The sequence below is a fragment of the Manis pentadactyla genome, chromosome 2, assembly GCF_030020395.1.
Source record: "Manis pentadactyla isolate mManPen7 chromosome 2, mManPen7.hap1, whole genome shotgun sequence".
NCBI lineage: Eukaryota > Metazoa > Chordata > Mammalia > Pholidota > Manidae > Manis > Manis pentadactyla.
In genome coordinates this window covers 172,613,097-172,635,279 of record NC_080020.1, presented here as the reverse complement: position 1 = coordinate 172,635,279, position 22,183 = coordinate 172,613,097, and the positions used below count along the sequence as shown (strand labels likewise).

Below are 22,183 nucleotides of genomic sequence, written 5' to 3'. Positions count from 1 at the left end.
GCTGGTGCTTTTGGCCTCTGCTTTCAGACTGGGGCACCTGGCCCAGTCAGAATATCTGCATCTGACGACTTGCAGGCTGAAAGCCAGGGGGAACCCCCACGCACCTGAGCACCAGAGGGGACCTGCTGCCGTTACAGATGCCTTCTGTGGCTTCAGCCTGGATGTACCTTGCACAGACATTCCAACTCTACCATGCCCTAGTGCCCTCAGCCCCAGGTCAACACCAGTCCCCAACTATACTCACCCATCCTGCAAACTCCTCACTTTTATCCTTCCTCCCCACTTACTCACATTTTACTCCTCAATCTTTAGCTTCCTGGTGTCTCCATCTTACCAAGTTACCAACTGGTTAACTCCTATTTTCTCTCTATCCCTTCAGACTGAATGACTAGTTTCAACTGTTTTCCCTCAAGTTGTGTTTGAAGGCAAGTTTTTTCATTATCTGCATCCTCTCATTAACTAGAGTCACCACTTTGCCTGGATTTGCTTTGAGCGAGTCCATGTTTTTTATGTCCTTTTTTGTGGGCAAGAGATCAGGCGAAAGTGAACTTTGGGTCTTGCAGAGTTAAAGCCCTGCTCCTGGATTCTGGGGAACCCACAAATGTTACTGTGTGAGGAGGCCTGTTCACCTGCTCTCTCTGATGTCTCTCTCTGGATGTAAGCCCAGCAAACTGAGCCTGTATTATAAGTAACCAGAGCAGCCACAGAATTGAACTAATGTCCAAAGCTGTTATGTTTACATGATGAACAGGAGAGTCTGTGCCTGGAGATGATCAGAATTCAGGATTGGCATAGGAAAGGAGAGTCTAATAATAGAAAGAGGCAAGGAGATGGGATATTTCTGGAAAGTAGGGATTTTAGAGAAAATGTTACAAGAAAATGAAGCTGTCTTCTACTCAAGCAAGTAGCCTGAGGGAGTTGGCCACTCCTGATCTGAGTTGTTTATATAGCTAACCACTTAAAACTGGAGAATAAGGAATGTCTTTTAACAAATGCCACTACTCCAGTTTAGGCCCTACTGGTGGCTGTGGAGACGGCCAGAAATGCTTTGAGAGGCAATCTGGCAAAAGACAGCAGGAGATGTAAAAATATTTACATTTTTTGACATGGAAATTCCACTTCCAGAAGTAAGTCAGAAGGAAATAACCCCAAATAAGGAAAAAAGTAATAGACACAAAAATGTTTATTATTTATTGTACCCATTCTTGTTATAATGGGGAAACATTGGAACCAACTTAACTATTGAATGATAGGATGATTAATTAAATCATGCTATATTCCCTTGATGAAATATTATGCACTCATAGAAACTAATTATGGAGATGATAGCAACTTAGGCACAAAATGATAGGAAATTTTATGCCCCCTTTTGATTGCAGTGCCCTAAAAATAAAAAATCAGTTAATGAAAGAATGGAAGCGAATACATAAAATGGGAAATCACTGTGGTGAGGTGGTGGAATTATTGGTGATCTTTTCTTTTTATATTCTACCCAGTGTAATGTTACTGTGTGTTCTTTACAATATATAAAATAAATATGTAAAATGCAAATACTCTAAGAATGGTTAAGAAGCTGGGAAAGAACTGGAATCACCGAGGGGCTATTTTGTTTCAGCTACTGGGCTAGATAGATATTATTTTACATACAGTGTCTGATATAATTTTCTTTTGTTTCCTAAGAGGTATCTCTTTTTACATTTTTACATGTGAGGAAACTGAAGCTGAGAGAAGCTGATTGAGGATGAACAGAAAGTAGGAGGAGGCAGATAACCATTCAGCAGGATCACAAGGAGTGTCAGGAATTAGAGAGCCCTTTCTATTCACTGACTACTTGAGATGATGAGGGCTCGTTCTCTCCTTGGCTTCCTTTTTTTGTGGCACTGTCCTGGCAGCGTTTGAAGGATGACTGATTTGTAGTACCCAGTGGACTCCTGGATTGCTGCACATCGCTGAGTATTCCCCAGGGCCTCCTCCCAGAATGGGTAATATCTTGCTGGGCATCACTTAAATATTTGGGCAGACAGGATGCGGCTATGAAGTCCACCTGTGGATTCTCAAACACATGTTTCTTTGAGATGGCTTGGAAATGGTGATGTGATGGGTATCTTGAAATGCCTGAACCAGGAGCTAATGGGGTTGCTGTTACGGGGTCCAAGAAAAGAGGGAAGAAGCAGTACATGAGTAGTTTGCTGAGGATGTGATGATAGAAATGGAGGAATCCAGAGAGTAGGTGACTTTGTATAGGTTGCTTGAGTATCCTTACAATAGGGTATCTGCCTCCCCCAGAAAGAACAACCTAAGAGATCAATCGAGATGGAAACTACAATGTCTTTTGTGACCTGGTCTCAGAAGCCACATATCATTTCTGTTTATTCTGTTAGTTAGAGGTGAGTCACTAGACCCATTCCACGTTCGAAGGAAGCAGAATTAGGTTGTGCCTTATCAAAGGAGTACCAAAGAATCGTGGACCTATTTTGAATCAATCATAGCAAACATTTGTGGACTTTCCATTGGTGAAGTCAACCTCATGGGTGTTATCTGGTCTTGCACCATGTAGCTAGCATTGTACCCAAGATAGTACTTGTAACAGGTGTTCCAGTTGTAAAATGCCACAGGTGTACCACTAGTTTGTGGTGAGAGAGGAGGCAAGAAGGAAGAGATCAAGTGGAGTCAGACTTCTCTCATCAGGGTACCAAGTGGTGACGGCTCTTTAGGGCTCTCTGGAGGCCTTGCACATCATCCCATGCTGGGGCTGACATTTGGAAATCTGTTACTCCAGGGTTTCTGTGGCTACTGAGAGACAGAGAAATGATGACAGCCAACAGAGAGAGGAAATTCCCACCACTGTCAGAATGCAGGTAAGGAACAGGAAGGGGTATGGTTGAAGGAAGTGATGGACAAAAAAAGTGGATCTTCGAAAAAGGTACAACATGCCTGTTTGTGAATAAATTGAAAGGCAAATTATCAATTAGGAAGCATTTACAACATATGTGCTAGAAAACAAGTTAGTTTTCTCAATTTATTTTTTTTTCTTTTGGTATCATTAATATAAAATCACATGAGCAACATGGTGGTTACTAGATTCCCCGCATTATCAAGTCCCTACAACATACCCCATTACAGTCACTGTCCATCAGCGTAGTAAGATGCTATAGAGTCACTACTTGTCTTCTCTGTGCTATACTGCCTTCAGTTTTCTCAATTTCTTAAGAAGCAAAAGGTAATTATCCCCAGTAGAAAAGTGGGCAAAGGATTTGTTTGGGGATGACTTAGAAAGGGGATACATAGATGTGATTGGGGTGACCAGCAACCATTCAAAGTAAGGGGCAGGGAGTTAAGTTTCCCTGGGCCAAGATTCCTCTACTTCTCCCTGGACAGTACTTTAGTAGCTCTTAACCCCTTACATTTCCTTATTTATGGAGGAAATATGGCCTGTAACTTAGAACATTATTGAATAGAATTCAGTTCTTTTATCTTTCCCCTATCAAATATTTGACATTTATGGAGTTTGTTTCTCACCTCATTTTCTGAGGGTAGGTGCTGGGGCATTCCCTTAGGCATCCTAGTGATATTTTGTGATAAAAGGTAAAGAGTGGGGAGTCTTGTACTGTTTGCTCATGGATGGGGTACATGTCACAGGAGTCAGTAAGACCCCCAGTGGAGAGGATTTGATCATGACATGGCATTCCAAGGACCAAGGCTTCCCAATGGGAGGGCACATGGAAATTGTATATTTGGTATCCATCTTTTATACTTTTCTGACAGTGCTCCTCCCATTTGTTATGTGATGGAAACAGGGTAGCCTAGGAGGAAGCTGTGTCCTGTGAACAAAGTTACAGTCACTGAAATTTAAACCAAAGTAAACCTCACTCTGAGTCCCCATACTGCTGGATGACAGGGAATTAGAACCTTATCAATATGAGGGCTTTTCCCTTTATTCCTTCTTTGCCCCAGATTGGTATAAAGGCTCGAGGGACCTTAGAAAGAATCAAGTATCTAAGGAGGACTCCAAGGTCTTTGATTATAATTGAATGCCACCTTTATCCATTTCTTCCTTTCTTTTCCCCTCCCTTCCCCATCCTCCCTCCCTCCCTCCCTGATCTCCTTCCCTTCCTTCCTCCCTTCCTTCTCTCTCTCTCTTCCTTTCTACAAGGAAGATATATGGGTAAGAAAAGGCAAAACTAATAAAAAACAGTAAAATATTTCACAGTTGTTTTGAGGGTGTCTCTCGAAGTCTACATTTCCTAAAAAGCAGAGCCCAAGGAAGAAGTTTATGGCCCAGTGGTTTGTTCGGGAGTGCAGGCCGGTGGTGTTGGAGCTAGCTTCTACTGTCTCATAAGAGCTGTTGTTGAATTTTTAGGGGTTGTTGTCAAACATTACCATCATTAAAAAATGGAATTATGTAAATTTCCAGTTAAGTAAATTATATAAAAACAAAAGTAATAAATACGCCAGACTTATTACTTCCTAATTATTTGACTGTATTTTCATAGTACCTATGTTGCTGAGATTCTTTAGGTTTATTGTTATCTATATGGTAAAAATACAAAATAACATTGTGTTATTGTCACCTCTTTCCAACTCCACTTCCAGTGACATTATACTGGCCCCTTGAAATCGGCCATGGTGGGAGTATTTACATGACAGAAATAGGCGAATGATCCAGATCAGGGCTTGATTTGTCTTGTTGAATGTCTTGAGTTAAGAAAGTGAAGGAGAAAAGGTTACTAATGCAAATTAAACTTAAAAGCATGTCATGTCTGCAGCCATTATATTGTGAATACCACATAACTTTGAAATGTCCTTCTGGTATTCAAAAGATGCTACCCAGTACAGCAAAGGAGTTGCTCATGCCACTGTTTAGGTATGTCTTTATAGTTTCATTCTCATCTTACTCATTGATTTAAATGAAAATATCAGCAACATTTATATTGGGACCACACTAGGAGAGCCAGTTGGTGAATGTTCATCAGCACAACATTGGGCAAACCCAGGGAACTGGGAGTGGCGGCAAAGGGAGAGTGAGGCAGGGAAGGAGGCAGCTTAAATACACAGAGGTGTGGGCACATACCCTACAGAACTGAAAACAGGATATCAGATACTTGAGCATCCATATTCACTGCAGTGTTAGTCACAATATCCGAGAGGTAGAAGCAACCTAATGTCCATGGACAGGCGAGTGAGGAAACTATGGTGTATATGTATGGTGGAAAATTATTCAGCCTTAAAATAGAAGGAAATCGTGTCTCATGCTACAACATGAAGGAATCTTGGGGACATTATGCTAAATGAAATGTCTGTCACAAAAAACAAACACTGTATGACTCCATCTACATGAGGTGTCTAAAGTATACTCTGAAAGACAGAAAATAGAGTGGTGGTGACCAGGGGTTGGGGGAAGGGGAAAAGGCAAGTTGCTCAAAGGGTATATAGAGTTTCAGTTTTGCAAATGAAAAATTATAGAGATCTGTTGTACAACAATGTACATATACTTAATATTACTGTACTGTACACTTAAAAATAACAAAGATGGTAAATTCTATGCTTTTTTTAAACAAAATTTAAGAGAAAATACAAGGAGGTGTATTACTTAGCTTGTCAAAGTCATAACAAGCTAATTGCTGAGTTTAGTAGGATATTTTCAGGACCTCCTGGGGGAAAACAGGAAAGGAAATTATCTCCTAGTTCCAACCCTGAGTCTTTCTCACATTTATCACTCGCCCCATGGGGTGTAACTCCACCATACTTCCAGCCGGTGTCACCATGCCTCTCCCTGCAGTTGGTGGTCTGCAGGGTCAGTCCTGAGTTTGGAGCTTCCTGATCTGGGACAGTGGAGGTCACGGCAGTGACCTGGCTCCACAGCCACAGCGATTGCCGGGACCAGAAAGCAAGACATGGGGGCAGATCTGATTGGCACAGACACTGAGACTGGTACCATGTTCCTGTGGCCTGTTAATTTAAGGTGAAATCAGGAAAAGAATTATAGGGGGATACAGTTGTCTATCACCAGAGTGAAGAAGAAAACCATAGAATTCATAGTGATGTGTAAGGGCTGTAGTTGAGGAAGCCTTTGATCAGAAACAGCAGACAGGTGACAATGTCCCAGCTAAAATATTTTCTGCAGAGGAAAACCATTTTGATATTTTCCACTCAGAGTTCCATGCAGAAAATAAAGGCCAGTACTCTTGGTGACTATTCTGTGGCTGGAGTAAGAAATTTATACAACTCAACTAATGATTGAAAGAGAACTACATTTATTAAAAGGCATGATACCAAAGGGAATGCATTTTAACTTCCAAAATATCACTTTGGAGAGTAAATTCATCAGTGTAAAAGAGCTGACTAGGACTTAGATTTTATCATTTTCTACTCCTGGGAAATTGGCAATGAACAATAGGGTCAAATCCCTTTTATTTGTATTGCATTTGCACTGTACTTTGGAGAACAGATTGCCATGATAATTAAGCTGAGCAGATTCTTGTGAGAACTACTTGCCTTTATTAGCAAGCACTTCTTAATCAAAAGGCTTTCTCTCCCTTTGTTTAATCAGTTGTCACAACTACTCCCAAGGTGTAGCAGTTTTTGTTTCCCTCTCTGTTCAGAGGTGAAGAAATTGACTTTAAGGTCATCTAGATTGAAGTAGAACTAGGAATGATGATGGTTTTTCTTAACTATGGTTTAGGTTTGTGACACAAGGAGTCCTTAGAAGAGTGAAGAAATTATTCACAATAAAATTGTCATAAAGGTACATTTAACACACAGTAATTATAAGAAGTTACCTAAAAAATTTCCTATTTTAACATAGTATTTTTTAAAAATAAAAATGTATATTATTTTTTCAATGAGAAGAAAATACAGCTATAAAAATAAATGACCAAGTATGAGAAAGAAATATTTGGAAAAAAAATATATATTGGCAGGACTTACCTTACTGGATATGAGTATAATACATAAATGATATAAAGATATGACAATTCAAATTTCATGGTACTGGTTTAAGACATGAATAGATATCCATACTCTAGAACACAAACTAGCTTAAAATGTGGTAAATGAGCATCACAAATCAGTAAGAAAGAGATGAAAAAAGTTTAATGACTGGTATTGAGAAAATCAGTTATTTTCAAAAGCAATACATTTAGAATCTCACTTTGAAAACTCTCACCCTGATTTCCTTAGTAAGTGATTCCCTCAGTTTTTGGTTCAGTATGGTCATCTGAGCACCCACATTTGCCTCTCTGCCCTCCTCAAATCCTGTTGAAGTGGCAGAAAAAGTACAAGAAAAAGAATGCATCCAGGAAAGCACTGTGAATTGGAAATTTTGCAGGTTCCTAAAAGATAGAAGTACATATAATCAAATGATGGAGAACCCAACCTAGAGAAAACTGTGCCTTGAACTGGCTCGGGCATGGATGCGTAGACAGGTGAGAGCCTTTCTTCCTCATAGATTCTGGGGTACTTCTAAGCCCAGAGGCAATAAAGTTTGCTAGGTCAGTGACAGAGGGCGGACTGTGGGAAATATTAGTACCTTACCAAAGAAATATACAAAGCAATATACACATATGTAAAAAGCTTTTACAAGACAAAGTAAAATGCCCACTAGAAAAGTGCAAAGGTTACTAATAGAAGATCACAGAAAAACAAAAGTGGTAAAAACAAAATATACCTTATTGACAACATTGAACTTCACTAATAATCAGAAAATTGCAAACCAAAACTAAGGTGAGATGTAATTTCTCACTAAATAGGGCTACTTGTCAGGCTTTTCAGAGAAACAGAACCAATAGGGTGTATGTGTGTGTGTATAATTTATATTAAGGGATTGGTTCACATGGTCATGTGGAGACTGGCAAGTCTGAAATCTGCAGGGCATGTGACAGGCTGGAGGTCAGGGAAGGATTAACGCAGCAGATGACACCTGTCCACATTATGGAGATCTACTTTACCCACTCTACTGATTTAAGTGTCAATTTCATCTTAAAAAAATACCTTCATAATGACATCTAGACTTGTGTTTGACCAAGTATTTGAGTACTGTGGCCTAACCATCTTAACATAAAATTCACCATCACAATAAGCATCAATTTTTTTTAAAAGATTGATAATCTATACTGTTTATAAGAAGTGAGAGAAAACTCTTCTTAACTGTTGGTATATAGGACAGCGTTTTGGGAACAAATGGAACAGCAGTTTGCGAGTTTTGACTTGTACCTTGCAACCTAGCAGGGTTTGCCTCTGGTTGTGTTGTTCCAACAGAGGTTGCTGCTCCTCTCTTGGCAGCTCTTGTCGCACAACTCTCTCCTTCTGGGCCCAGGAACTGTTCCCTTCTCTTGTGCGTTCAGGTCTAGGGGTGGTAATCAGCTCTGCCACTGGGAAACTGCACCCCACTTACACTTTTGCAAATGATGCCTTTATTAGCCCTCCTCAAGTTCTCCTGATTTGAGGGTGCTGTTTCCTCCTGGGGGTCCTGCTGGATATACCTGGGCATCATTCTGGATTCTTCTGTCACCTTCTTTCCCTACAGTCTTTCTAGACCTACAGCCTACCACCAGGGCATATCAATAAAATCCTTTTCACTTTTCTTTCCAGCCACAGAACTAGTATCCTAACTCAGACTGTATTGTCTTTGCTTGGATTCTTGAAAAACTTTCCTAACTCCTTTCTTTGCCTTCCATTTTGTCTTACATTGTTGCTAAAATGAAAACCTGATGTACTATGTTTCTCTGTTTAAAATTTTTCAGTTGTTCCCCAGTTCTGCTAGGATAAAATTGTATCTCCTAAGTGAGGATTTTTAGGTTGTGTGCTCACACATGGCTTAATACCCCCATCTTTCACCTGTGGGCCTTTTCTAACTTGCAGCCAGGAAATGCCAAGGCAAAGGAGACGCTGTGAAGAGTTATCTGTGCCCTAAATACAAGAGGCTTTTACCACCCTGAGAGGTGCTGTTGCTTTTGAATGAATTATCTTCCAAATTAGAACTGCCATTCACAGCCCAGATGATACCTTTATCCTAGAAACAGTTATCTAAGGTAGTCCCCAGCCCGACACCAATGGACTATGATAACATGCAAGAGTTACTGGACAGAAGTTCTGAGAAAATGGTGAGACTCTCTGGACCTGTGCTGTTCAACACAGCAGCCACTAGTTGCATGGGGCCACTGAGTGCTTGTGATGTGCCTAGTGTAATTTGAGATGTGCTGCAAATGTAAAAAGACACACCTGGTTTTGAAGACTTAGTGTGAAGACAAGAATGTAAAATATTGCAATACCTTTTGTATTGATTACCTGTTGAAATGATAATATTTGGATATGTTGGGTTAAATGAAATACATTCTTAAATTATTTTCTCTCAGTTATAAAATAAATAAGACATGGGGATATAATGTACAGCATAGTCTAATCTAGTCAATAATATTGTAACAACTTTTAGATGGTGACTAGACTTAACTGTGCTGATCATTTCATAATAATATAAATATCCAATCGCTATGTTGTACACTTGAAACTGATACAATATTGTACGCCAATTATTCTTCAGTAAAAAAGAAAGAATTTGTAAACATTAAGCAAAGCGAAACAAACAAGTCAAAAATTATTTCTACTTCTTAATGTTTTAGTGCGGTTACTAGACCTTTATAATCACACATGGCGAGCTGCTGTAGACGCTGCAGCTCCTGGTTACTTCATGTGCTGTGGGTCAGCTCCACACCAATGTCACTTGCGAGCTGCTTAGTGACACAGATCTCAGCTCCTTCCCAGAGATTCTGCACATTGCATATTCATAGGCACAGTATACATATTCATAAGCACATAACAGTTGAGGAGGCAAGAGAAGTGAGACAAGGCTCCATAAACAGAGCCTTGCTTACTCTTCCTGGATGCAAACATTTATTATAGCTCTTCATTCAAAGGCTGTCGGTGTGTCTTTTGCTCTGAGGTAGAGGAGAAAAGAAAAGCTAGAGTATCTCCTTAGATAAGAAATTCTTTAAACCAGATGCACATTCCCAGACCCTAATCAAAGCATTCTGAGCACAGAGGTTTAAGAGGGAGTAAATGGAACAAATCGTGTTTTTAAAAAATGTCATAAACTAATGATAAATCAGACTGATCAATTGAAGGGTGAATGCTCAAGGGAAGAATTGAAACTTCTTTGGAACACCAGGAAAGCTTGAGATTCTGAGCAATCAAAATTGAGATAGAAGGCACCATTACTGAGAATAGTTAGAGCCATTAAAGTGATCACAGAGTTGACATCATCCAGAATTCTAGAAGGTCTGTGCTGAACTCCAGCATGAACCTAAGCAAATCTCAGCAAATCTACCAGTAATCACAGAAAGCAGAGCAGCAGCTTTCCATGTCTTTCTCTCTGTTACTCCCTGTTTACTTTCTTTTTTCTGGTGAAATTTGGATAGTAACTGCCATTTATTATTAAACGTTAAGCCATCCCTCCTAAGGAATTTTGAGTCTTAAGGAGGAGAAGGACATCTTTCTGTGGTCGCCATAGCTGTGAAATGAAACATTTCTAGACCTATTGCTTGAGATAACCTTCAATACCAAATCCTTCTCAGATAAAAAGAAAGGATTGTGGTATGCCTTGTTTATTCTGAATACATCATTGTTGGAAAAGATTTTTCTCATATGTTGTCTCTTATGGCCAGCTGCTCTCATTTGCCAGAGGCAACAGAGTGCAGTAGTTATGCAGACCCCTAGCAACTCATGTATGCTTAAAGTCGTTACTTTATAAATAAAAAAATTTTTAATAATGTATTCATATTACAATAAGAGGCACATAATAGATGCTTATGTGTGAAGACACCTGCTTCTAGGAGGATGTTTCCATTCTCTTTAGAGACCTCTGATGTTCTGGTCAAAAGTTTTTTCATAGGTCTCAGGGGTCTCCCTGGCTGGGATCCAGTAACTCTATTTTCCTTGAACTATATGAACAGCCACCATATCCTGGAAGATCCAAGAAAAGAAGAAAAAAGATATTTGCCTTCTAGAATTGTTTCAAACTTATCCCAAGTTGTGAGGCAGTTGTTCTCAAATCTCTTCACTGATTTCTCATAGTGTTTCTGGATAAACTAGAAGTATGTATTTTTTGTTTGTTGAATTAAACTTATTTCAGCTGTCCCTCTTTCCAAAAAGTTCTGAGGCAGTTACAGCAAGGGCATAAGCAACAGAGCAACTACAATGGAACCAGAAAGTCAGAACCGAGGCAAATAACTGGACTGTAGTATACTTGTCAAAACATGGCACTAGCCTCTGTGTGAGACCCCAATTCTTCTTCACATTTCCTGGAATCCAAGGATAAAAGGTAAGCAATAAACCTCACACTACTCATGACCAGGAAGGAGCAAGTATACTAGTTTCCCAATAGAATCAAAATTTTCCTGGCAGTAAACCCCCCTCCCCACTGCACACACACACACACACCCACCCCCCCCCCCCACCCCCCCCCCCCCCACCCCCCCACACACACACAGTTCTCAAGCAGGGATTAAGGAGTATGGTGTGACATTGTGGGTAAGTGGATTAATACTAGCACCTTCTTTCTCAGGGGTATGCAAAGATTACATGAAGCAAAACAAGCTAAGCCATAGTGGCACGTAGTGGCATAGTGGCACATAGTAAATTCAAATGGTAACTATTATTGTCGTGATTAGATACAAATTATATACAAACTATATAATAATAAACATTGATAATATTCACAGTGAATTTTATAGCAAATGCAGAAGTAGATTTCATTTAGTTGTTTCTTGAATCAGCTCTAGCCAAGAGCATCACATTAACATAGCGAAGGTTCCAACAGAGTCCATAGCCAACATGGTCCAGCTGTGTGGCTGTGTAGTGTCCTCATTGGAGCGAAGGACAGAGCAAAGAGGACCTAGAGAAACGACTGGATCACACACCTCTTAGGCCAGTAATTCTCAGATATGGTTCTTAGTCATCCGTAAGCTATGAGGATCTATCAGGTGAGCAGGAACTAATCCAAAAATCCAAGTTCTTATAGGCAAACAGGGTACAACTCCGTAGACTTTTAGTAAGTTGCTTACTGGTAACTACAATGTGAATTGGTGAGGGTAACTAAAACTTGGTACTCAAAAAACTCCTAGTAACACTATACTAGGATTTCCTGAGGCCCCTAATTCAGCATTCTACTAAGAATCTGGCTGCTCTATAGTGCCTGGTAATGCTGCCAAGACCAGAGAGGGGCTGGCTTGTAACTGGTTCATCATTAACAGTACCCTGATTTTATTGGGCTTTCCAATGGCAACTATCCTTGATTTTTAATGTACTGATTAATTTTTTGGAGGGTTGTTTGCTTAACCCTACAGTGGGTTATGATTTTTATTTGTATCAACAGTATTGCTCATGTTAATGTCTGTATGATCCCCTCAAGATGAGCTTGTTCCAGGGTGTTATTCTCATAGTTCTTTGCCCATTGGAATAACTTTCTTTAATTAAGTGACAGCCACAAAGGCTTGAGAGCCACTGCCTTAGCTTCTCTTGCCTTAATGTCGCTCTGTCAGCTGGACTGCCCAGAGGTTGGAGGGCTATCACTGCATGTTTCTCTGGAAACCAGCAGGGATGGGGTAGGGTTGCCTTCCTAATGTGTAGATGGATTCTGTGATGTTCCAAATGACTGGAGATAGCTGATACACTTTTATTAAAGTTGGGAACCTTTCCCCAGATGAAAGCCAGATTTTTTTTTTCTCAGGAAGAAGTTTGACCTACTCTAACTCCTGGATAAAGTCTTTAGTTCTGTCACCAGTTTTGCATTATCATCCATAGCAAAGAAGAGAGTGACTTACAACATTTTCCATACTTCAGGAATATGTCTGTGACAGTGGTTTGAGCTGGCCCATACCAGTGTGTGAAAGCCAGTTGCCAATTTTTGATAAATTTAGTGAACTGGTTGTTAAATTATTGGTAGTTTGGCATGGTGGCAGTATTTACACCAGGGAAATCAGTATATGCTATAAAAATTTTTTTTCTAGACAGTTATTAAATATTTACTAACACATCACTGTTTGGACCAACTGATATTAAGCAATATGGTCTCCTGTTCCTTGAAAATTCAAAATGGGTTTAGCCCATCTTCTAAAAGGGTAACCAATGATTTCCTCCTAATCATGAAGCCATTCCTTGCTAGTGATGTTAAACCCTTCTGCTGGCTTTACTCTAGAGACACATTTCAGGTGTGAGTCTCTTAATTCCATATTTAGTGTAAGGAATGAGTAGATGTGAAAGATTGCTATAATATTATAGCCCCTATAGGGCTATAATATCAATCTAGCTCAATTATTTACTCACACATTTATTTATTCAGTAGATATTTATTGAGCTAATCTGATTAATCTAAAATCAGCCCTTTGTTGCCAACCAATATTGTGCTAGGAAATGGGTGTATGTTGTATGACAAAACTAACATGGGTTCTTCATAGGATTTATAGTCTAATAAGGATTACAAACTTAAGAAAAACATACGTAATGTATACTTGCGAGTTGTGTTAATGCCATGAAGGAAAAGAACAGAGTGAAATGAGTGATATCATATTGGGAACTGTTTTGGGGATCTATTAATTTTGGGGGTGGAGAGGAACATTTCTGAGTAAGTGGCATTTGATCAGAGATTTGAAGAACAAGTGCATGTTAACCAAGCAAAGAGTGGAGGGAAGATCATTAAGAAATGACCAAAACCAAGTAAGATCCTTTGTAGAGTTCCCCTATCTGTCCTCAGGCCTCCAATTCATGAACAGAAATGATTTATGTGTCATGATACTGGCATCAGTACAGTATTTTTCAAAACATGTACCATTATTTTTCTTCCAAAATTAAACTGGAAGTTTCTTCTGATCCATCTTGAAATCACAGTCAAGTATTAAATTATTTTTTAGGTTAACTGTGTACATACTCATTTATTGTTTCCTTTAATGAGGGTCATATGTTGAAATTCTCTTGGATAAATTAGATAATGATTAGTGTTGTAACTTCTGGTAATTCTAGGAATGAAGGGTCAGGGAGAAGAGGCATAATTCTAGAGACAAAGTACAATCCGGGTCATTAGGATCAAGGTCTAAGGTCAGAATAAGGCTAGTTCAAGTAATGTTGAGTTGCCTCAGAACTGAATTAAGGTTTATTCAGTTTCACATAAGATCAAGAATAGCTCCAGAGTTGCCATGGTCAAACGGCCTTCTGGGGAATAGGGCCACATGGGGACAGAGAATTACACAGATGGTCATGTATGCCAGTACAATCTTCTTGGGAACATTTATTTCTTCCACTCTTGATGGTGAATTTCACACAGGGACATGTAAAGGTACATGTCCCAAAAATTGGCCAGTATTTCTCAAAACCTGGTCTCCTAAACACGTATATCAGAATCAGCTGTGTTATTTGTTTAAAATGTAGATTTGGAGGTACCATTCCAGACTGACTGAATCAGTTTCTGGGCAACCCACAATGATTATATGCCCCCATCCATTAGGCTTATGGCCCTATTCCACAACTGCCTGCCCCATTACCAGCAGATGGTCCTGCTTTCTGCTTCTCAAAGAAAACTGAAACCATGAGCCAAAGGAATTTCTCTGATATCCTGCTTTCAAATCTCCTAACTTGCCTCACCCTTTATCTCCCATCTTCCAGCTGTGATCTGCATACCACCCTCCTGCTTTCCCAGCAATTGTTAGCCATCAATTCTCTCTTCTCTGTCCTACATATTCAACTACTCCTTCTCAAAAGGCTCATTCTTGTAGGCATTGAAGTATGTCCAAGCCTCTTCTATTAAACATAAATACGAATTTTTCATGCCTTCCTTGGCCCCACCTTCCCTCTAGCACCACCTTCTTCTCATTCCAAACTAGCCTTTGGAAGGAGTTCTGTAGATTTAGGTCTCTGTTTCTTCATCACACATTCCATCCTCAGCTCACTGTGATCTGCTGGACTCCACTCAAATTACTCTTGGTAAGGCCACCCCGATCTTTCCATAACTAAACCTACAAGGTGTTTTCCACATTGCCTCTCTATGTGTTTGTAACATTTGACATTACAGAATCCTCTCCTTGAAACATTCTTTTTTGTTGGCTTCCAAGATACCATATTCAAAAATTAAAAAATTTTTTCCTATCTCTCTAGGCACAATCTCTCTCTTCTTCTACCCAGTCATTAAATGTTGCAATTGATTACCCAATACTTTGTCACACCTGGCAAACTACTCATGCCCATGGCATCAATGCCATCATCTATACTTGCTTCCAAATTGATGTCCTCAGCTCAGACTGCTCCCTGAGCTCCAAATCTGCATATCCAACTGCTTACTTGATATATCCTTTGGTGTCTCGATGTTATGTCACATTTGACATATTTAAGATGAAACTCATATTTCTGCCTCTCCCCTTCCGCAAGCTTGGTAACCCAGAGTTCCTTGTTCCTTGTTTCAGTAAATAACATCATCATTCACCTAGTTATACTAGTAAGAAACATCAAATTCACCCCCAAAACCTCCCTTTTCCAGTGCAGTCCATACCCAAATAAATATTTCTCACGAGTTCCTATAGGCTTCTCAGATTCACCTACTTGTGCCCAAATCCACATCCCTATCTTCTTTTGCTTGAGCCAGAGCCACTGCCCCCTTGTTGGTCTTCCAGCAGCTGGAGAAAGTTTTCTGAAAGCAGACTGATCCGATGACCTCCTAAATCTGTTGGTGACTTTTCTTTGCTCTGAAATTAAAGACCATAATACTTCTCAGGGCCTCTAGGTTCTCCAAGGCCCTCTGTCTCTCCCTCTTTTCTAGACTTGTCTTCCACTGTGTTTCCTCCCTTTTCCAGCTGGGCCTATTGGCCTGTATTCTCAGTAGCTTGAGTATGCAACATTCCCCCTGGTCACAGGCCCCTCTCTGTGCCATTCCTTGTGCTTGGAAGGGCCTTCCTCTCCTCTTTGGTCAATTCCCCTTCCTCCCCAGGACCTCCCTTTCTTGGAGAAGACTTCCCTGACCTCCAACACTAGATCCAGTGCCTTTGTAACAGGTTTCACAAAACAGCCTTTCTTCCCTTAATAGTCCTTATCTTAGGTTTTAATTATATCCTCCTTTATGGGATTAGTTGATTGGCATGTCTCTCCATTAGCCTGTAAGCTGCTTGCAAGTGGGAACCATGCCTTTTTGACTCTCGTTGTATCCCCAGTGCCCAGCACGGGGGCTCGCATCTTACAGATCAAAGATGGAGTGAATGAAGAACTAGGTTCTGTCAGACCTGCAGGAAGCTCCACATTTCTTGTCCCAAGGACCACTGGAGAGTATTTCTAGAGCACCAAAGCATCAACATTGCTTCTTTGGACACTACTCATCATCTGTGAGTGAACATTTCTAGGGAGTCAGGAAGGCTGAAACAGTGAGTTTTGGGTAATCTCATAATTAACCCTGTTCTGAGTATGTAGCCAAGCACAGGCATGCAGAGATCCCATACTCCAGCCCTCAGCCAGTGTTCCTCTGCTGTCACAGTGTCTACTGGTCCATCACAATGCCTGTCATCTGAAGAGGGACAAGAATAGGAGATAGCTGTGGTTTATAGTCTGTTTACTTATAAAAAAATAATCCAACTTCTCCTGCTCTGGTCTTAGTTATATTTCAACCTTCTTTGCTTCTCTTCTTACCGTGCACATCAACAGTGCTGTGCTGGTACACAGGCTCCTTTCTTTCCTTGGATATGGACCTCATTGAACATAAGGGGAAAGTTGTAAATAATTGAAAGAGTCATAAAATTGGATCTAGTGTTAGGATTGTATAGACATAACGTACTTTCCCGTAAAATGCTGTGGGAATTGTTTTAGAATTCAGGGAAAACAAACAATTCCATCCTGAGTTGGACACAGTTCAACACTGTGGCCTCCCAGGAGTTGGCAGTCATGGCATATGTCTAGAAATCTGGGAAGTGAAAATTTGGTACTTTAATTTTGATTTTACAAACTTGCATGAAGGAAGACTGAAACAGGGTTAGGGCATGGGTGGGGGACACTGAGTTGCTTTATGTCGGACGGATGGTATTGGAATGTTAGCAGGAAACTCTGGGAGTGGGGCTGGGCCAGGGCAAACTTGAGAGGTGGGTTGAGTGGTAACCCCTCTTCTGCCTCTCCCACTGGCCCTCTCCCCACTCTTTTGGGGCTGACCCTGGGGCCTTGCTCCCAACCCACTTCTTAAGCCCAGTGCTTTGAGAGCCTACAGGGCCTAAGTGAGGCAAGCCCGTGTGTCAGGAGCCTTCTCAGTTCATCCTTTTCTGTCAGAGCCCCTCCTCGTCCACTTTCCCATGTGTTTTGTGGTTGGGTTTCACCTAGTCTAGTGGGTCCTGGGGCCCTCTGCATCACAGTCACATATAGGCTTATTAACATGCAGATCTGCCAAGTCATGACCTCTGGGAAAAAGGCTAGGAGTCTAGGTTTTGATGTACACCCTAAGTGATGTTTGTGCTCATTAGGGTTTGAAACCACTGACCTGGTCCCTCTAATTTTCAATTTCCCAGTTCCTTTTCTTGGGTACTGAACCCACCTTTCTTCTGTGACTCAGCAGTCCTGTGGGTAATGTTCTGGTCAACCTGGCCTCAGGATCCCCTCCTCTTGGGCACTGTTTTCATGGGAAGTCCAGTGGTTCCCACCCGAGCTTCTAGTACCTTGGTGAGTCTGGCCTTATGGGCAGGATACAGATAGCTACATTGTTAGTTATAAACATAAGATAGTATTCTTCCCAGTACATTTATCTTTATAAAAGAAGTCTTGATCCTCCAGAGAGATGTGTATCCGGAAATTATATGCATCCAAAGCTAAATGTGCTAAAAGATTAATTATAGCTAGAAATCCTTGATAAACACTCTTCAAATCATAGTTAGAACCTGGCTACCTACACTGCCTCATTGAAGGTTGATTACAGAGAATATGAGGGCAATTTATACTTTGAAATGTTTTTCTGATAATTTAATGGGGTTCTGGAAGTTTGCTGCCCCTGGAAACATCGCCTCTTGGATCAGCCTCTCAGCAATGTGTTTGGGGTGGCCATTCCAGCCCGGGCTGTGGTGCCTTGAGGAGAAGGATGGAGGCCTAGGACTAGAATGAGTAAAGGAGACAGCAGAGGGGCTTGCTTAAGACTTTGGGCTTTGGAATTGGGCAGCTCTGAGATTCAGTTCTGGCAGTGGGATCTCAGACAAGTTACTCTCTGTGCCCCACTGTTCTCATATTAAATTAAGGACAGCAGTAGTATTGATTTCATGGCATGTGGAGATTAAATATGATAATGCACATTAAGTGCTTGGCACAAGAGATCCAGAGCGTAATACTTGCTATCTTTATTATCATTGTCTTTATACAACATTTTGTATCATTATTTTTATTACAACAGTTGAAGTGGGGAGAGGGAAGGAGGTGATTCTTCTGTTCTTACAAAAGGGCGAGGGCTCTTCACTCACGTTGCCTGGATGATAGCTGGAGAATGGGTTGATGCTGGTGTATAACCTCAGTGTCATCACTTCTTTTTGAAATATTAGCTGACCGACTTATGTCTTATTTAGACCGTAGGACCCTGAGGCCAGTGCAGGAAGAGGCCTCCCAGAAGACAAACCCAGGATAAGGCCACCCTCTTCCACCTACTCTAATTATCCTTTTGGGGATTTATGCCCAGTCCTTTGGGGGACATGGGAACTGAACTCTGCCCTGGAGATCTGCAGAAAGATCCATGAAAACCATTTGGTAAAGGTAAGAAGCTTGGTGAGGCTTGGTGCTTCTGAGACATGGCACCCAGTTCCAAATCCAAGGCCTGTCTAGATGGGAGTCAAGGGTGGCCCTGCTGTTGTTAACATATCTGGTATAAAATAAATGCTTCCTCCTACAGGTGTTGCCCATTATGACCCCGCAGAGCTGCAACTCAGCATCAGTGGCAACAAAAGAAGCTCAGAACCTCATTTTTTCGTAAAGGGACGGCCTGCATGGCATCTCTGGCTGAGCTGCTGGGAGCCCTTGGCCCCCGCTCTGCATATCGCTGGGTGGTGGGCTTAGCTCTCCACTGCTCTTCACCCTGCTGTTCTGACAACTCCCACTGAAATGTTAGGATCAACACAGGGGCATCTAGGAGTCAGCAGAATGCACACCATGGTTAGGAATGTGGAATCTTCAGATCATGGAGGGAGGAGGCAGAAAGGCATGGGAGTCCATTGTGGAGCCCTGTGATTGGCTCCCAGGATCAGATCGGATGTCCTGCTGAGAACAGAAGCAAAAGTGATTGTATGTCCTTAAGGACAAGTCCCTGTTTCCAGGCTCTGCATATTCTAATGTGTGTCTTCCTTTCTTCATATCCATATAACGCCTGAGCATGGGAAAATCATGCTCATGAAATCATGCTAATGGCATTGAGTCCTGGGCCACTTCAAAGTAGGTACCTACCTGCTGCAGAGTGCATGTAGTTTTGGTGTGTGGGCACCTCATGCATTCGATTCCTTAACCTGTGCATTTTTATAGAGAGTCCCCCAGAGGGCAGCAGAGAGCAGTCCCATGGCCCTAACGTGGAACATGGTGAGGTGGGGAGAGGGCTGGTGGTTTCACATTCTACATAGGCTGCTGAGGGACTAGCTTGTGATTTGGGAAGCTTTAAAATTAACAGTAGAAAGGAGGATGCATGGAGTAAGGAATTTGGAACTTCATGACCCTAAAAACCAAGTGTGTCTGCCCATCAGACATGAGAAAACTTGGGAGGTTATAGAAGTCAATGTGATGGGCAAACATTTTCAGTGAGCAGTTGTGTGTGCATTGTCATTGAGAAAAACACTGGGCTTAATTAAGACTTCGTGGTCTTTTAATGACATTTGGTGGAGTGTGACATCAGGAACGCTTTCTAGCAAGTCTGCTTTGACATTCCTCCTACTGAGCTATGGTAACATCTGTCTATCCCTCTGGGCTATGAGCTTTTTGAGGGCAGGGACCAAGTGCTATTGAAATACATATTTCCAAACCCCCAGAAGAACACCTGCTACATCATGGGTGCCAGGAAATTGTTTAGTGGATGAAGTTCAACTGTCAGCTACCAAGTCTTTATAGTTATAAAATAAGCTGAAAAAGTCTGCTTTCCTTTTTGCCAGACTGTTTGGGTTGTCCCCAAATTTCTGAGGTCAAACAACCACGTTCATAATCATCCTCAATAGCGTCTCTTTCTGAGCAGCCCTGGAGCAGCCCTGGTGGCTGCCATCTTTGAGGAATAGTCATTGCCCCACAGGATGCTTCTGCCAAAAGAGGTACTCCTCCAGGGGTTATGGAACAAGAGGGCCATGGGCCTGGATCAGTGAGTCAGCAAAGGGCAGAGGAGCAACCAAACCTGGAAAGAGCATTGTGGGCAGTGAGCATGCACTGCTTTGACCTGCTCCCCACACTCTGTCCCTCCACTTTGCTCTTCAAATCCATATATTGGTGTTAGATGGTCAGGACATACAGCAGGGGAACCTGGCATTCCTCTGGAGTTTGCTGTTCTCCCTGCCCAGGCTACAGGCTGGATCTGTTACTTCAGCTGCTGCTTTTACGTGTTGGGACTAACTCTGGAGCTCTGCTCTGAGAGACATCTCAGTTTGGGAAAGGGGGTGAGTGGGAGGTGGGCTTAGGGGATGAAGGGAAAGGGATTGGGTGGGCATGGGGTGGGCAGGTGGGGGAACTTGGGGAGATGGGTGAAGGTGGGTTGGGAAGGATGGGTGGGTTCTCCCTATCATATGAAATCCTTTCTTTATTAATGAGTGCACCCAGAAGACATCCAGAGTGTGGGATTAAAATGGAGAGATTTCAGCAGGGAGCGTGTTGGGAGGAGATGGTGGGCAGGGATAGGAGCAATGTTGGGCTGAAGAGGGGAACATAAAGACACTGGATATAAAGGGGAAAGAGGTAAGGTCACATGAGCACACAATGCAGGGCCCTGGGTTTAAATCTGCGGGAACATCTCCAAGGCTGGTGGTGCACACCGGCTCCCGGCTCAGATCCTTTCTCACTTGTGTCTAATTAGCACCGCTCCTCCTTGCTGTCAGCAGCAAAGGCCGCGAGCACTTTATGTTGAGTTTGTGCTGGTGAGGTGCGTCCTCCTATGGCCTAATTCCCCTCCCTCCCTGTTCCTGAACTGTGTAGAGGGAAATGAGGGCGTCTCTGAACACTGCCTGTGGGGCTCAGGAGAGCAGCTTCTGCAGGCAGAGGAAGGAGAGGAACATTCATGGTGTGTCCCCACCTGGGCCTGGCTCTGCTTGGGGCCTTGACTGAACTCCCCCTCGGGTTCCAGGGCTGAGGAGGCTCACTTGCTCAGGAACACCGCGAAAAGGGTTGGGGCTTGTGGGGCGTTCTTCCAAGGCCAGCTGCGGAGGCTGAGCATCTGCCATGGTCTGTAGACCACTGGGGCCTACACAGGGCTGAGCGAATGCGTTCCCACAGGGTGTCTGGACTCCGCAGCTGCTATTATTTGTTTGCCCTTCCTCAGCTAACAAATATTCACCTTTCATGGAGTATACTGAGCACACCTCTTAATCATAAATTTGGTGTTTTTACTGCCACAGACATCTCTAATGATGTTCTACAGCTTTAACTCATCTGAGGCCTGAGGCGAACTATGACTTTGTTCCAAAGCTGTTTCCCGTCTGCAGCAGGGCCTTGCTTCTCCAGGGGCACATCTACCTCTCACTGTGCTCTGATGGCCTCAGGGCTCCCCACCCTTCTCCTACAAACAATTGATTTTCTCTGCTTTGGAGCACAGAGGGTGAAAGATTTATTTCGAGAAGAATCGAATTTTCCACCCTTACTACACACACACACACACACACACACACACACACACACACACACACGTGTGCAATGCGTTAGGTGTGGCTTGCGGGATCTTGCAGGGGATTTGTGGGTCCCTTGAAGCTTATCCAGGCACCTCAGTTTAAGATGCCTTAGTTTAAATAGAAACATCTTTATTACTGTTTCAGATACTAAATATGTTGGGTAGCTGGTTTCTCCTCAAACCTCTGTCTCCCAATAGACTTATGGCCTTTGTCATTGCAAGTCTGCTAACAGCCGCCTGGTGCTCTTTTGAGGGAGCCTGCCTGGGGGGTGAGGTGGTGCAAGGGGACCCAGGAAGAAGGTGGCAGGTCTCCAGGGCTCAGAGAGAGTCCCACTGATGTTTCAAATCCTGCCAAGG

General features: G+C 42.2%; 1 long non-coding RNA gene across 1 annotated transcript; it reads left to right on the top strand.

Annotated features, from left to right (window-relative positions):
* The first annotated feature begins 1,554 nt into the window (after positions 1 to 1,554).
* LOC130682569 (uncharacterized) lies at positions 1,555 to 20,223 on the top strand. Its single transcript, XR_008995792.1, has 3 exons — positions 1,555 to 2,858; positions 18,555 to 18,738; positions 18,875 to 20,223. It is a non-coding gene; the product is annotated as an uncharacterized LOC130682569 (long non-coding RNA).
* Positions 20,224 to 22,183: the final 1,960 nt, after the last annotated feature.